The 14,044-nt window shown below is 34.5% G+C and overlaps 1 protein-coding gene across 7 annotated transcripts in view; it reads right to left on the bottom strand.

Annotated features, from left to right (window-relative positions):
• The window catches only part of LOC144234466 (uncharacterized), a 271,734-nt gene that overhangs the window by 79,591 nt on the left and 178,099 nt on the right, over nt 1-14,044 (bottom strand). The gene's annotated exons all lie outside the window — the stretch shown is intronic.

Below are 14,044 nucleotides of genomic sequence, written 5' to 3'. Positions count from 1 at the left end.
TAGTAAGTCAGGGACTTGAACAAAATTGGAAAACTGGGGACAGTGAGGTCTGAGTGAAGTAAATTGATGAGTATCTTGGCACAGAGTATAAAGATATTCATGTTTTACATAGATGCCTATCAGAGGATATCCACAGCATCAGACACTCTTAATAATTAATGTATAAGATCCATTCTCTGATGTCAGCCTCTTTCCCCTGGCACTCTGGTGTTTGCTCAATGAATTCATATATAATAAGGCCCTGATAACAGGGGTGGAGGCTATTTATAGCTCAAAAGCTTGTACATTCTCTTGCAAAAACTAAACTACCTATCATTATTGTTGAGTGCAAAACCTGCTACTATCGGACACCAATGTTGAGATCAAAATGGCACCAGTTCCAAATAAACCAGCTAACCCACTAGATGGTTGACCATTTATATTGGACCCTTCATTATAAAGGGAAGAAGGAGTTGATCTCACAAATATAGAAATATACCCTGGGGTAAGATTTACTATCAATTACTTTTCCAGCACCTTTATTAATAGACTTACAAAATTATCATTTGTAAGGTATGAGAACTCATTTCACACACATGAAGTGTCACGATAGGATCACTAAATTAGAAGTCTCGCCACATGCTCTCATGTCTTATAAGAAGCTTAGGTGAAGGTGGAATTGCTTATGGATGATTCGGTAGAGTTTCAAGGTCAAAAGGAGCATCTTAAATGATGCAGTAAGCCCCTTTAAATTGTCCACCAGTGATTGTGTCCCCCATGAACGGGTTGTAAAATCAAAGTGTTAGGGTATATCTTAGTCTGTTTGGGCTGCCACAACACAATAACATATACCGCATGGCTTATAAACAACAGAAGTTTCTTACAGTTTTGGGAACTGTACAAACTTAACAGTTCTGGGAAGTCCAAGACAAAGGTACTAGTAAATTCTAGTTAAAGCCTATTTCCTTCATAAGCTTGGAAAGAAATAATATTTTCTTTTAATATAGCTGACAATGTTACATCTGTTTCAGGTGTATAACATAGTGATTCAACAATTCTATGCATTATACTATGCTCACCACAAGTGTAGCTCCCATCTGATGCCATACAACACTATTATAATGCCACTGACTGCTTCCCCTATGCTGTACTTTGCATCCCCTGGTTATATTTTCACTTTGACCTCTACATGAGATGAATGGATTGGAGAAATCTCTGGCATCTCTTTTACAGGGACTTTAATCCAATTTATGGGCATTCTACCCTCATGACCTAATTACCCTCCAAAGTCTCCATCTCCAAATACCATCACAATTGGGATTAGGTTTCAATGTATGAATTTTGGACAGATAAATATTTAGTTCATTGCAGGGTAGAAGTGATTCCTCTTAGACTTCACCAAATCACCTAATAAAATTTTGCTTCCTGTTTATAGTACTTTGAGATTAGTAGTTTTGAAGGTCTTAGAAGCCCTCAATTTACCCATTATTCGTTAAAATTCAGGTTCTTTCTAGTTATGAACTTTTATAAATCTTAATGAGCATTTTTGTGGAAGATGTGCATCATCATATATAGATCATGTTCATGTGATCAAAGCTTGGTTAATTTTTTTAGAGACTAGCAGACAGTTTTCCAAAGTGGTTGTACAACGTTAGACTCCGAATACAAAAGTTCTAGTTGCTCTACATCCTCACAAATCCTTGGAGTTTAACATTTGCTGATTTGGTAGGTGTGGTGTTCGTTGTTAATGTTTTAATTTTAAAATTTCATTGTGAATGTAATTTACATTATAGTCATGGTATTGAGAACCATTTCGTGTGCTTATTGACCATATGGAGGTCTCATTTTGTCAGATGTCTGCCCAAATATCTGGGTTATTTGAAAAAATAAAGTTATAATTTTACTGATTTGTAGGATTTCTTTATATGTTATGGATATAAATCCTTTGCTAGATATAGGTTTTTTAAATCTACTTTCCACATCTCTGGTTTTCCTTTTTCCTTCCTTAATCTTTCAGTTGTAGGAGATTTTAATTTCAAATCAAATTGTTTTTATGTTTAGCACCTTTTTTGTCCTAACTGAGAAATATTTGCCTACGCCAGATTTGTCTGTTTCCTTCTCGAAGTTTAAATATTAGCTTTGACATTTAGGCTTATGATCCTTTTTTAAATTAATTTTGGTCTATGAGGTAAGGTAGTAGGGTCAATGGTAACTAAATTTGTAAACATCTTTTTTCCCCCTGTTTGGTTATCTAATCTCTCCAGCAATATTTGTTATGATTTATTTTGTGTGTCAACCTGACTGGACTAAGGGAGGCCCAAAAAGTTGTTAAAACATTATTTCCGGGTGTACCTGCTAGGATATTTCTCTATGAGATTAGCATTTTGATTCAGCAGACTGAATAAAGACATCCCCCCTCACCCGTGTGGGCGGGCATCATCCGATACACTGAGGGTCAGGATAGAACAAAAAGGGTGAAGGAAGGGTGAATTCTTTCTCTTATCTTGAGCTGAGGTATCAGTCTTTTCCTGTCCTCAAACCTTTGTAGCTCCTTTTCTTGGGCCTTTAGACTTTGGAATTTAAATAAGCACCCACCCACTTCACACTCAGCCTATATAATACCACTGCTTTTCCTGGTACTCCGACTTACAAAGCATATTATGAGACTTAGATTCATTCTGTAACCGCATAAGACAATTCCTATAATGAATCTCCTCTTATCTATATATATCCAATTAGTTCTATTTCTCTTGAGAATCCTAATAATTGTTTGTATTTATTTTTAATTGAATGAACCTCCCTTGCCTTACTGAACTGCAACAATGTCTTTGTCAAAATCAAGTGATTAAATATAGGGGTTTCTTTGTAATTTTGTTTAATGTTTGTTTATTTTTGAGAGACAGAACATGAACAGGAGGAAGGGCAGGGAGAGGGAGACACAGAATTTGAAGCACACTCCAGGCTCTGAACTGTCACCACAGAGCCCGATGTGGGGCTCAAACTCACAAATGGAGAGATCCTGACCTGAGCCTAAGTTGGATGCTTAACTGACTGAGCCACTCAGGCACCCCTATTTTTAGCAGTTTATTTCCAGACTTTTTGTTGTTGTTCCACTAATCTATTTGCTCACCTCTATGCTAATATTTTATTGGCTCAATTAATGTAGTTTTATTCTAAATCTTGAAGTATAGTACATCAGCTTTCTATTTATTTTTTGTCCAGACTGCCTTGGCTCTTCTTTAAATTTGTTTATAAAAGATACACTTATAATTATATACGTTTTATAAGTTTTAGAATTCTAGCGCTCACTTTGGCAGCACATAGAAGTTTTAGAATTCTAATTCTAATTATGTAATATGTAATAAATGATTATTATTTAATTTCTATTAATGTAGTTAAAGAAGTAAGAAGTCTACATGTGATGCAGTCGCTAATAGGAGCAACAGTTACATTTTGGATTTTTTTTGCAAGTGTAATGGCTTTTTTTTTTTTTAATTTAAATTTTAGTTAGCTAACATACAGTGCAATATCAGATTCAGGAGTAGAATTCAGTCATTAATCACTTACATACAACACCCAGCGCTTATCCCAACAAATGCCCTCCTTAGTACTCATCACCCATGTAGCCCATTTTCCACCCACCTCCCTCGGTCAACCTAGAGTTTTTTTCTTTATTATTAAGAGTCTCTTGTGGTTTGTTTCCCTCTCTTCTCCCCACCCCCCATATGTTTATCTGTTTTGTCTCTAAAATTCCACATAGGAGTGAAATCATATGGTATTTGTCTTTCTCTGACTGACTTATTTCACAGTACTTTCTAGCTCTATCCACATCATGGCAAATGGCAAGATTTCATTCTTTTTGATGGCTGAGTACTATTCCATTGTATGCACATTACAAATTCTTTATCCATTCATCAGTCAAGGGACATTTAGGTTCTTCCCATAGTTTGGCTATTATTGATAATGCTGCTATAAACATAGAGATGCATATACTTGTTTGGATCCGTATTTTTAAAAATTTTAATGTTTATTTTCGAGAGAATGTGAGGGGCGGGAGACAGAGAGAGATGGAGACACAGAATCTGAAGCAGGCTCCAGATTCCAAGCTGTCAGTACAGAACCCGACACGGGGCTTGAACCCTGAACCACGAGATCATGACCTGAGATGAAGTCGGAAGCTTAACCGAATGAGCCACCCAGGCACCCCTTGAATCAGTATTTTTGTATCTTTTGAGTAAACACCTAATAGTGCAATTGTTAGATTGTCGGATAGTTCTATTTTTAACTTTGATGAACCTCCATACTGTTCTTCAGAGTGGCTGCACCAGTTTGCATTCCCACCAACAGTGTAAGAGGGTTCCCCTTTCTCTGCATCCTCAACACCTATTGTTTCTTGTGTTGTTAATTTTAGTCATTCTGACAGGTGTGAGGTGGTATCTCATTGTGGTTTTGATTCGTATTTCTCTGATGATGGGTGATGTTGAGTATCTTTTCATGCATCTGTTAGCCATCCAGATGTCTTCTTTGGAAAAAAGTCAATTCATGTTTACCACCCATTTTTTCATCGGGTTATTATTTAGTTTTTTGGTTTTTGTTTTCTTTTTGGTGTTGAGTTTGAGAAGTTCTTTATAGATTTTGGGTACTAACCTTTTATCAGATATGTCATTTACAAAGATCTCTCTCATTTAGTAGGCTGTCTTTTAGTTTTGTGGATTGTTTCCTTCATTGTGCAGAAGCCTTTTATCTTGATGAAGTCCCAAGAGTTCATGTTTGCTTTTGTTTCCCTTGCCCTTGGTGATGTGTCTATTAAGAAGTTGCTCCTACTGATGTCAAAGAGGTTGCTGCCTGTGTTTTCTAGAATTTTGACAATTTCTTGTCTCACATTTAGAGCTTTCATTGATTTGATTTTTATCTATGGTGTAAGGAAGTGGTCCCATTTTATTCTTCAGCATGTTTCCACCCAGTTTTTCCAACACTATTTGTTGAAGAGACAGATATTTCCTGCTTTGTCGAAGTTTAGTTGATCATGATTAAAATATATATTAACATATAACTAGGTATCTATTATAATACCTTTATATAATATATATACTTTTTATAATCAATCAAGTTTAAGTTTTAAGATAAAAATCCAGTAGAATTTGGAAAGGGGTAAATGTAAGTCTATCAAGTTTAAGAGAAATGACATCTTAATATTCAGACTTTCAATTTGTGCAATAGTATCTCTTTACATTTATTTATACCTTTCACTTATTTCACCAATTTTCAATGTATGAAAATTGTTCTTATATGTGGTTATTTGAAATTAAGTATTTTATATTTTTGGCTGCTATTATAAACTATATTATTTTTCAATTTTATTTCCCATTTGTTAGTACACATATACAGAAATATTACTCTCTTAAAAAGCTCTAACCCCCAATTCTAAATTTTAGGTTTAATTTTCTTTCTGTGCTTTAGTTTAGGTGATTTCAAATTTCCTTTGCAGTTAATAATTCTGTTTTTCTTCTGGCAAGTTTGTTTTATGCCAATCAAATTCTTCATTCAAATATAGTTTTTAGATTCTTTTTCTTTAAATTCTTCATCTTTATACCATTTCATCCACACTTTCCTTTGAATTACTTGTTTATAATACTTATTTTTTACTCTATTAATTCTTGCATTTGTGTCATCTGTGGTTCTACTTTTTGGGACTCTTTTTACTGTGTTCACATTGACCTTCCACTTTGCAGGTCTTCTAATTTTGTGTATGCGTACTGCACTTTAGGTACAAAATAGCAGTAGAGACTCAAGTGGATAATAAATTCTTCCAGAAAGGACTTGTCTCATTCCTTTGTTATGCAGCTAGGTGATTATATCTTCACTTTAATCAGTAGTTTAGGTGATTTGTATTCTAGTTCTTCACAGGGAGCTCAGGCCATACCCTCCAGCAGGGCTTTGAAATTTAATCAAAGAGAAATTAAATTCTCTTCATTTTCCCAACAGCCTCCAATTTTCACCGCTCAGTCACCCAGATTTTTTTTTTGTTTTTTACAAATAGTTTATTGTCAAGTTGGTTTCCATATAACACCCAGTGCTCATCCCCACAAGTGCCCTCCTCCATGCCCATCTCCCCCCTCCCCCACATCCATCAGTCCTCAGTTTGTTCTCAGCATTCAAGAATCTCTCATGGTTTGCCTCTCTCCCTTTCCCCCACCATTTTCCCCCTTCTTCTCCCCCTTGTTCCTCCGTCAAGTTCCTCCTAATCCTCCTATACGTGCAAACATATGGTATTTGTCCTTCTCTGTCTGACTTATTTCGCTCAGCATAACACCCTCAAGGTCCATCCATGTTGCTATACATGGCTAGATTTCATTCTTTCTCATTGCCATGGAGTATTCCATTGTATAGATAAACCACATCTTCTTGATCCATTTGCCCGTTGATGGACACTTAGGCTCTTTCCATGTTTTGGCTATTGTTGAGAGTGCTGCTATGAACATTGGGGTACATGTGCTCCTATGCATCAGCATTTCTGTATCCCTTAGTCACCCAGATTTCTTATGTGGAGAATCGGTTAGTGGTCATGTCAGCCAATTTGCAGGGGTAAAATCTCAGCTCATTTCCCCTTTTCCCCTTAATGTTCCTCTGCCTTTAATGGTCTTACTTTTAGACCCATTTTCTTTCCTCTGTAGACTGAGCAACTGCATTAAGAAATAAGTCTCTGGTCTTTCATCTCTGAAGAGCCATCATCTTTCAAAAATTATTTTGTTTAGATTTTTTTGTGCCTATAGCTCTTTCATGACTTTAAAAGGTATTTAATTTTTAGGGGCTCCTGGGTGGCTCAGTTATTTAAGTGTCTGACTCTTGATCTGAGCTCAGGTCATGATCTCACGAGTTCATTAGAGCCCTGCATCAGGCTATACACTGTCAGTGTGGAGCCTGATTGGGATTCTCTTTTTCCTTCTCTCTCTGTCCCTTCCCTATTCATTCTCTCTCTCTCTCTCTCTCTCTCTCTCTCAGAATAAACTTTAAAAAAACTTTTTTAAAGGCATATAATTTTTAAAGTTTTGTTTTTTGTTACTATTACAATGTGCTCAACTGTCTTCTCTGAGTCTAATTTAACTGATATCACAACTCCAACATACATATTTTATGTTAATTCCTTTTTCTCCTACCCTCCCTATTGTCATAGAGCAATATGAATTTCAGCAGAATGACTGAACTGATATCGTCTCAGGATGACAAAGTACCTGCTGGAACTTTGCATGGGGACAGATGATTTTCCACAGAGCAGAAGGGAAAAGTGAATTACCAGGAGTAAAAAGGGCTGATCTTTTGCCCTGCAGATTTAACCTTCACATTTCTCATCATGCTCTATGCTCCAGAAAATAAATTATAAATTTCTTCACTGATCTCTCTTACTCATATAACACTAATTTGGTTCAGTCACTAAGTAAGAAGTACTGGTAAAAATGGGAGGGGACCACATGTGAGTATTCTGAGATATCTGCAATGTACTAGGATTCATGGAGGTTGACTCAGTGGTGGCTTCAAAAGTATGTACATACGTAAACACTGGTTAGGCTGAATACTTAACATTTGTGCACTTCATCATATGTAAGCTCCAACTCAATTAAAAATATAAAGATATATCTATAACATTCTACTTAACAGTGATCTTTTGGATTTTCCTCATGAGGTAAAAAACAAGATGAAGATGTCCATTATTGCTATCTCTACCCAACATTGTACAACATTGTGAAAATTCCTCTCTACTATAATATTGAAGGATAAAAAAACAGGGTTTAGGAAAAACAAAATGGTCATAATGCACACATGACATCATTATATATATAAAATATTAAAAACAAAATTAAAAAGATAATTTTACAAGGTTGATGTAAAAATAGGTTTCTATGCAATAACAGATACAATTACAAACTTCTATCTTCTTGAAAGTATACCATTTACATTAGCATAAGGTCCAAATATCAAGGAGCAAAACTAAAGGTCATGCAAGAGAGAAAAATTACAAAACATTTTTGAGAGAATTTAAAGATGGCCTGCTTAAGTAGATGGAACATTATGAATAACAACATTAAGAAGTGTAAATATGTGAATTATCTCCAAATTTATCTGTAAATTAAAGGAAATCCTAAATTATATATGTGTATTTAAATTCATAAGTTGATTCTTAACTATATAGGAGAATGTGATGATCCAAGAATAAATAAGACAAATCTTCAAAAGAACACAGTTGGAGGAAAGTTACTGCCAGGTATCAAAACCTATTATAGAGCTACACCAATTAAGGCCATGTGGTGTGGATGCAAAACAGACTAATAAATCAAATGAACAAAATAGAGAATCTAAAAAAGACTGTACACATCTTTGATTTCTGTCAAAGATGAGTCTGTTATATAGTATTGAAAGAATCGTCTTTTCAGTAACTGATGCTGAGTCTACTGCATACTGGTATAGAAAAATATTTAATCTTGACACGTACCTCACACCATATGCAAAAATCAATTCCAGAAGGACTATAAATCTAAATGTCATAGATAAAGCAATAAAACTTCTGGAAGCAAATATGTTAGAATATCTTAATAAGCTTTGTGTTGGCAAAGATTTCTTATGTTGGACATAAAAACATAGGCCATGAAATAAACTGATAAATTGCATTAAAATTTAAAATATCTATTCATCAAAAGACACCATTAGAGAAAGTGAAAAGGTAAAGAAGATATATATACATCTAGAACATGTGAACTATTATGAACTAATAAAAGGAAGACAACATAACAGGAAAATAAACCAAAGACCTGAACAACTTATAAAACAGTATCTAAATGTCCAATAAATTTTTTAACAAGTGCTAAATTTCATTAATCATCAAAAAACTGAAGTTAAAATTACAAGCTAGGAGCACTTGGGTGGCTTAGTTGGTTAAGCGCGGACTTTGGCTCAGGTCATGATCTCACGGTTCCTGAGTTCAAGCCTCCTATCAGGCTCAGTGCTGACAGCTTAGAGCATGGAGCTTGCTTTGGATCCTGTGTCTCCGTCTCTCTCTTCCCCTCCACCTACTCATCCTCTGTCTCTGTCTCTCTCTCAAAAGATAAATTCAATATTAAAAAAAGCTACAAGGAGTTATCACTACACATTTTCAAAATGGCCAAAATAAAATAAAATAGTATCAAGGGTTGGTAAGAGTGTAGCATAATGGATACCATTGCATACTACCATAGGAAGTGTAAATTGTTATATCCTTAAATATACTGCAGCAGTCTCCACAAAAGTGGAATAAAAGCACATCCAAAGACCCGTTGATTCCATTTCTGTGTACAAATGGACCTATGTGCACTGAAAAATATGTAGAAGAATGTACATAACTACACCATTAATTATAACCCTAAAGTAGAAACAACTGAAATGTTCAGTCAAGGATTGGATAAAGTGTAGTCAGTTAATACAATGGAATGTCATACAGTGAGAATGATTTAAATATTTTTACATGCAACAAGGATTAATTTCACATACACATTAAGCAAAAGAAGTCATAAATAACAGAATATATATGATTCTATGTAAAGTTCAAGAATGGAGTACTGCTAATCCTGCACATCTTAAACTATGTGTGTACACTTATGATTTGTGCAATATTTTGTATGCATGATAGGTCATTAAAAATTTACTGAAAAAAAATCAAATATATATTTACAGGTTTCCCGAACTCTATTTCTTAGGAGACCATATTCAAGGTTAAAGCACAAATGCGTAACATGCATTAACAATGATGTTAATTGTAGCATTTTTCATAGAATAAGAAAAGAGGAAAATGCCTTGAATAAAGACTGTTTAATAAATAATTATATCTGTACATCATGAAGTATTATATTGTCATTAGAAAAAATTAGAGTTACCATTTGACTTGGAAATATTTCTATGAAATAGCAACTAAATAAAGTGAGGTGCTAAAAAGTAGGAGAAGGATGCAGACTATTCAATTTTCATTGAATAATCACCCAAAACTTCTATGTTTGACCTGTATATTTTATGTCCATAAATTTTACATATTATTATGAGATCATGGAGAAATCTGAATAATGCCTACATTCTTGGGTGAGGACTGACATGTGTGGAAAGATGAGAACAAGAGAATTAGACAAGAAAAATACAGCCCAAACTGATTGGTTTTTCTTTTAGTAAATAAACAGATGTATAAACATAAGATAAACAATAGAGAATGAAAATAAAAACAAAAGAATAAAAGACCAAAAATAAGTAAAAAGGAAAACTACAGCCAACTCAGTCCATAGATGCAAATATATTTTTTTAAATATTAGCATCCAAACCAAACATTTAAGTATATCATGACCATATCAGGTTTTCAAGAATGCAATGATGCTTCACATTCAGAAACAAATTTATAGATGTAGCTTGCAACATTTAAAAATAAGAGAAACAATGATCTCAAATATATGAAAAGTATTTGATTAAATTCCATTCCCATTAATAACAATAGCTAGCATAACAATTATAAATGGAAAGTTCCTTAGCTTACTATAAGTCATCAGCATAAGTTATTGCTAAAGGAGACAGGTTAGGAAAATGTCAAGGATATCCAGTATGATTGCTATTATTCAATATTATTCTGAAGACATTGTCATTATTTTAAAAAATGTGATTATTAACAGACAAGGCCAAAATCCATAAAGCAAATAAGAATAGAGGAGAAAGATATTTATGATATAAATTATGTCAAAATATATGAGATGAGATGACCACGAGAGTTCCATTTACTTGTTTTGATTGGGTCTTGACATTGAGAGGATAACAAAATTTCACAAGTCATTATGATCTGAAGTGTCTTGATATTTTCTGGTTTATTCAGGACATTGTACAGCCACAACTGGTAAGATACTAGTATGTAACCACATCTAATTAGCAATGTTGTGCTTACGTGTTGGGATATGAACATTGCTCTCAAGTACTTATAATCTATTATGGAGAAGGAAGACTAATAAATGGTAATGATACAATAGGATGTTTAGGTAATATTATAGAAGTATGTTCAGAATACATTGGAAGATCAGAGTTGTTAAGGTTCCCTAGAATGACTAGGTAATGTCTGAACAAAGGATTTGGAGCTACGTATGGAGATAGATTGGGGAATGGCATTCCAGGCAGAGGAATCAGAGGCAGAATATCATGGAGGTATAGCACACTGGATATGTTTGGAAACTATGGTATGGTGAAAGCATAGACACAAGTGGGACTAGGGAAAGGACTTCTTGAGAGAGAGAGAGAGGAGCTGGATTGTAGAGGGTTATCCATAGCATAATAAGCAGTGTGGACATCACCCAGAGGCACAGAGATCCATATCCGCTTAAACAGAACACTATTCAGATTTGTACTATAGTAGCATGGACATGGGGCAAGGTAAGAGAAGCAAATAAGAGGTGGAAACAAAATAGAGATGAATTGAAAAGATATGTGGATCTGGTTTGAGGAAAGAGATGATGAGCTGAGTTGGGGATACATCTAATTGTAGGTTCCTGTAGAATCACCAGCCCAACTCTCTAGACCTGCAACATTGGAAAAGGTGAACCTACCACTGAGGATATTTTTATCCTATTTCCAACTTGGACAGGGTTGCAAACCTCCCCAGCTTTACTTTAAATTGACTAAAATAATTGCACTTTTTATTCTATTTTTGTTTACCTATGTCTTAATGTATTTATCAAAAGATTAGTTTCAGGGTGCCTGGGTGGCTCAGTCAGTTAAGTGTCTGACTCCAGCTCAGGTCATGATCTCGTGGATAGTCAGTTTGAGCCTTGTGTCGAGTTTTGTGCTGACAGCTCAGAGCCTGAAGCCTGCTTTGAATTCTGTGCCTCTTTCTCTACCCCTTCCTCTACTTGTGCTATGTCTGCCTCTCTCTTTCAAAAATAATAAACATTTTAAAAAGTTTATTTTCATGATGCAAACATTTTACTTTTTGCAACTGAAACACGTTATCTAATTTCAATGGAAATGAATTTTCAGTTCAGTTACATTTGAATTGAAATGCTCAATATAGTCTTACTTATAGCTAATAAATAGATCTAGGATTTTACTTTCGTTTTTTTCTAACCTTGATTTTATCTTCCTTAAGAATATTTTCTTATTATTTTTTTTGAAACTATTTTACAAAAAATGCTGTTTTATATGATTTTCTATACAATCTAGTTTTTAAAAAAATTTTTAAAAAACATTTTTTAATTTATTTCTGATAGACAGAGAGAGAGAGAGAGTGCGAGCAGGGGAGGGTCAGAAAGAGGGAGACACAGAATCTGAAGACAGGTTCCAGGATCTGAGCTAGCTGTCAGCACAAAGCCCAACGCGGGGATCGAACCCACTAACTGTGAGATCATGACCTGAGCCGAAGTCAGACGCTCAACTGAGTGAGCCAATCTACTTTTTAATCTGTCTTATATTTACATAAAGGAAAATTGCCTCCTTCCCCTTTTAGTGATCTCTTTTCCTTGGATATTTAAGACATTGAGGTACATCAGTTTCTTCAGCAAATTCAACTTTGTCACATTTTCCTAGATTGAGAGAGCTTACCAATATCTATTTATACAAATATATAGATATGGATTTAGATATATATTGTGCTGTCTGTCTATCTATCTATCTATCTATCTATCTATCATCTATCCATCCATCCATCCATCCATCCCAAGCAGTCTTTGCACTGATAGTATGGGGTTCAATTCTACATACTGTGAGATCATGACCTAAGCTGAAATCAAGAGTTGGATGCTTAAATGACTGAGCCACCAAGTGTCTCACCAATTTATATTTTTAAAGTACTTTGTATTTTCCTAGCTCATCTTGGATGTTGTATTTCATTGCAATAATAACTTGGTACTAATTTTCTTTTGAGATTTAAGATAATTTGGTATTTATAACTGGCATATGAAAACATATTGTCAAGATATATTCCAGTGTCCTGAGTAGCAGTATTCATTAAAATCTTTGTAAATTGTTATTATATATTTTTTAAATGACAGAATGTAGTTTCAAGTATGAGAATTCAGCATACAAATTATTACCCCTATTTTCATATTTTTTTCTGTCAAATAGAACATATTTGTGTAGCTTTATCAAAATAAGAGCAAATTTGAGAATATGCTATATCTGAATTCATACTCTAATTGCACATTCTAAAAAGTCATTTAGTGGTCTTGAAAAACTAAAGCTTTCCCCAACATTTGGAGGATTATATTTTTCAATGATTACAATTAGAATAACTTTCATTTTACAGTCTCTTCAGCTCAGAGTTAGCTCCCTTTTTGAGGCAGGTGCTCTCTGATTCACAGGTGTGAGATCCCATGAGTCATGGGACCTAAGTTTTGATTCCACAGCCAGGCTTCATGAATTTACTTTTAAGTTTCTCCACTGAGGTGTTTTAAGACCTTGAGCAAGGATCTTAACTTTATTGGACCTAGTTTCCTCATTTCCAAGTTGAGGATAATAGTTATAATACTTTCTCATTGAATTGCTGGGTAGATTAAATAATAAATACAGTACTAAGTCTATAGTACAATGAAATAATACAATAGTAATACAAGTACTGCTTTTAAAATAGTATCTGACATAGGACTATTATTTTATACAAACCCACATGTCCATTTCCCCTTCTTCATCCTACATGGGATTAATGTGATGTGGGAGGGCATCACCTGTTTCATGCTGAGTTAAGCAAGTACCTCCTTGGAATGTGGAATTAACACTACGAAAGTAAGTCTCTACTGATAACTTGAAGTGGAACAAAAATTGGGAGCTATGGTGTAGCTGTACCTTCTAGCCTTTTCTGGTGGGGGGAAGTGGAGATCAGGCTCTACTTATTTTCTACCTTTGGGTCCTAGGGAACACGTATGGGCTCTCATACTTAGTGTTTACATTATTCTTTGTTTTCTGTTTCTTTCAACAAAAAACAACTTCATCAATATGTAGGAGTAGAATCTCTTGATTATAGGGAATATTCTAGTACTAGTTAAATGTTTAGGTGACTAGGGGGATCTGTTTAATATCTATTTTT

The sequence above is a fragment of the Crocuta crocuta genome, unplaced genomic scaffold (assembly GCF_008692635.1).
Source record: "Crocuta crocuta isolate KB4526 unplaced genomic scaffold, BGI_CrCroc_1.0 scaffold154, whole genome shotgun sequence".
Classification (NCBI taxonomy): domain Eukaryota; kingdom Metazoa; phylum Chordata; class Mammalia; order Carnivora; family Hyaenidae; genus Crocuta; species Crocuta crocuta.
Note: the sequence above shows the minus strand (reverse complement) of the source record. Positions and strands in the feature narration are given on the sequence as shown.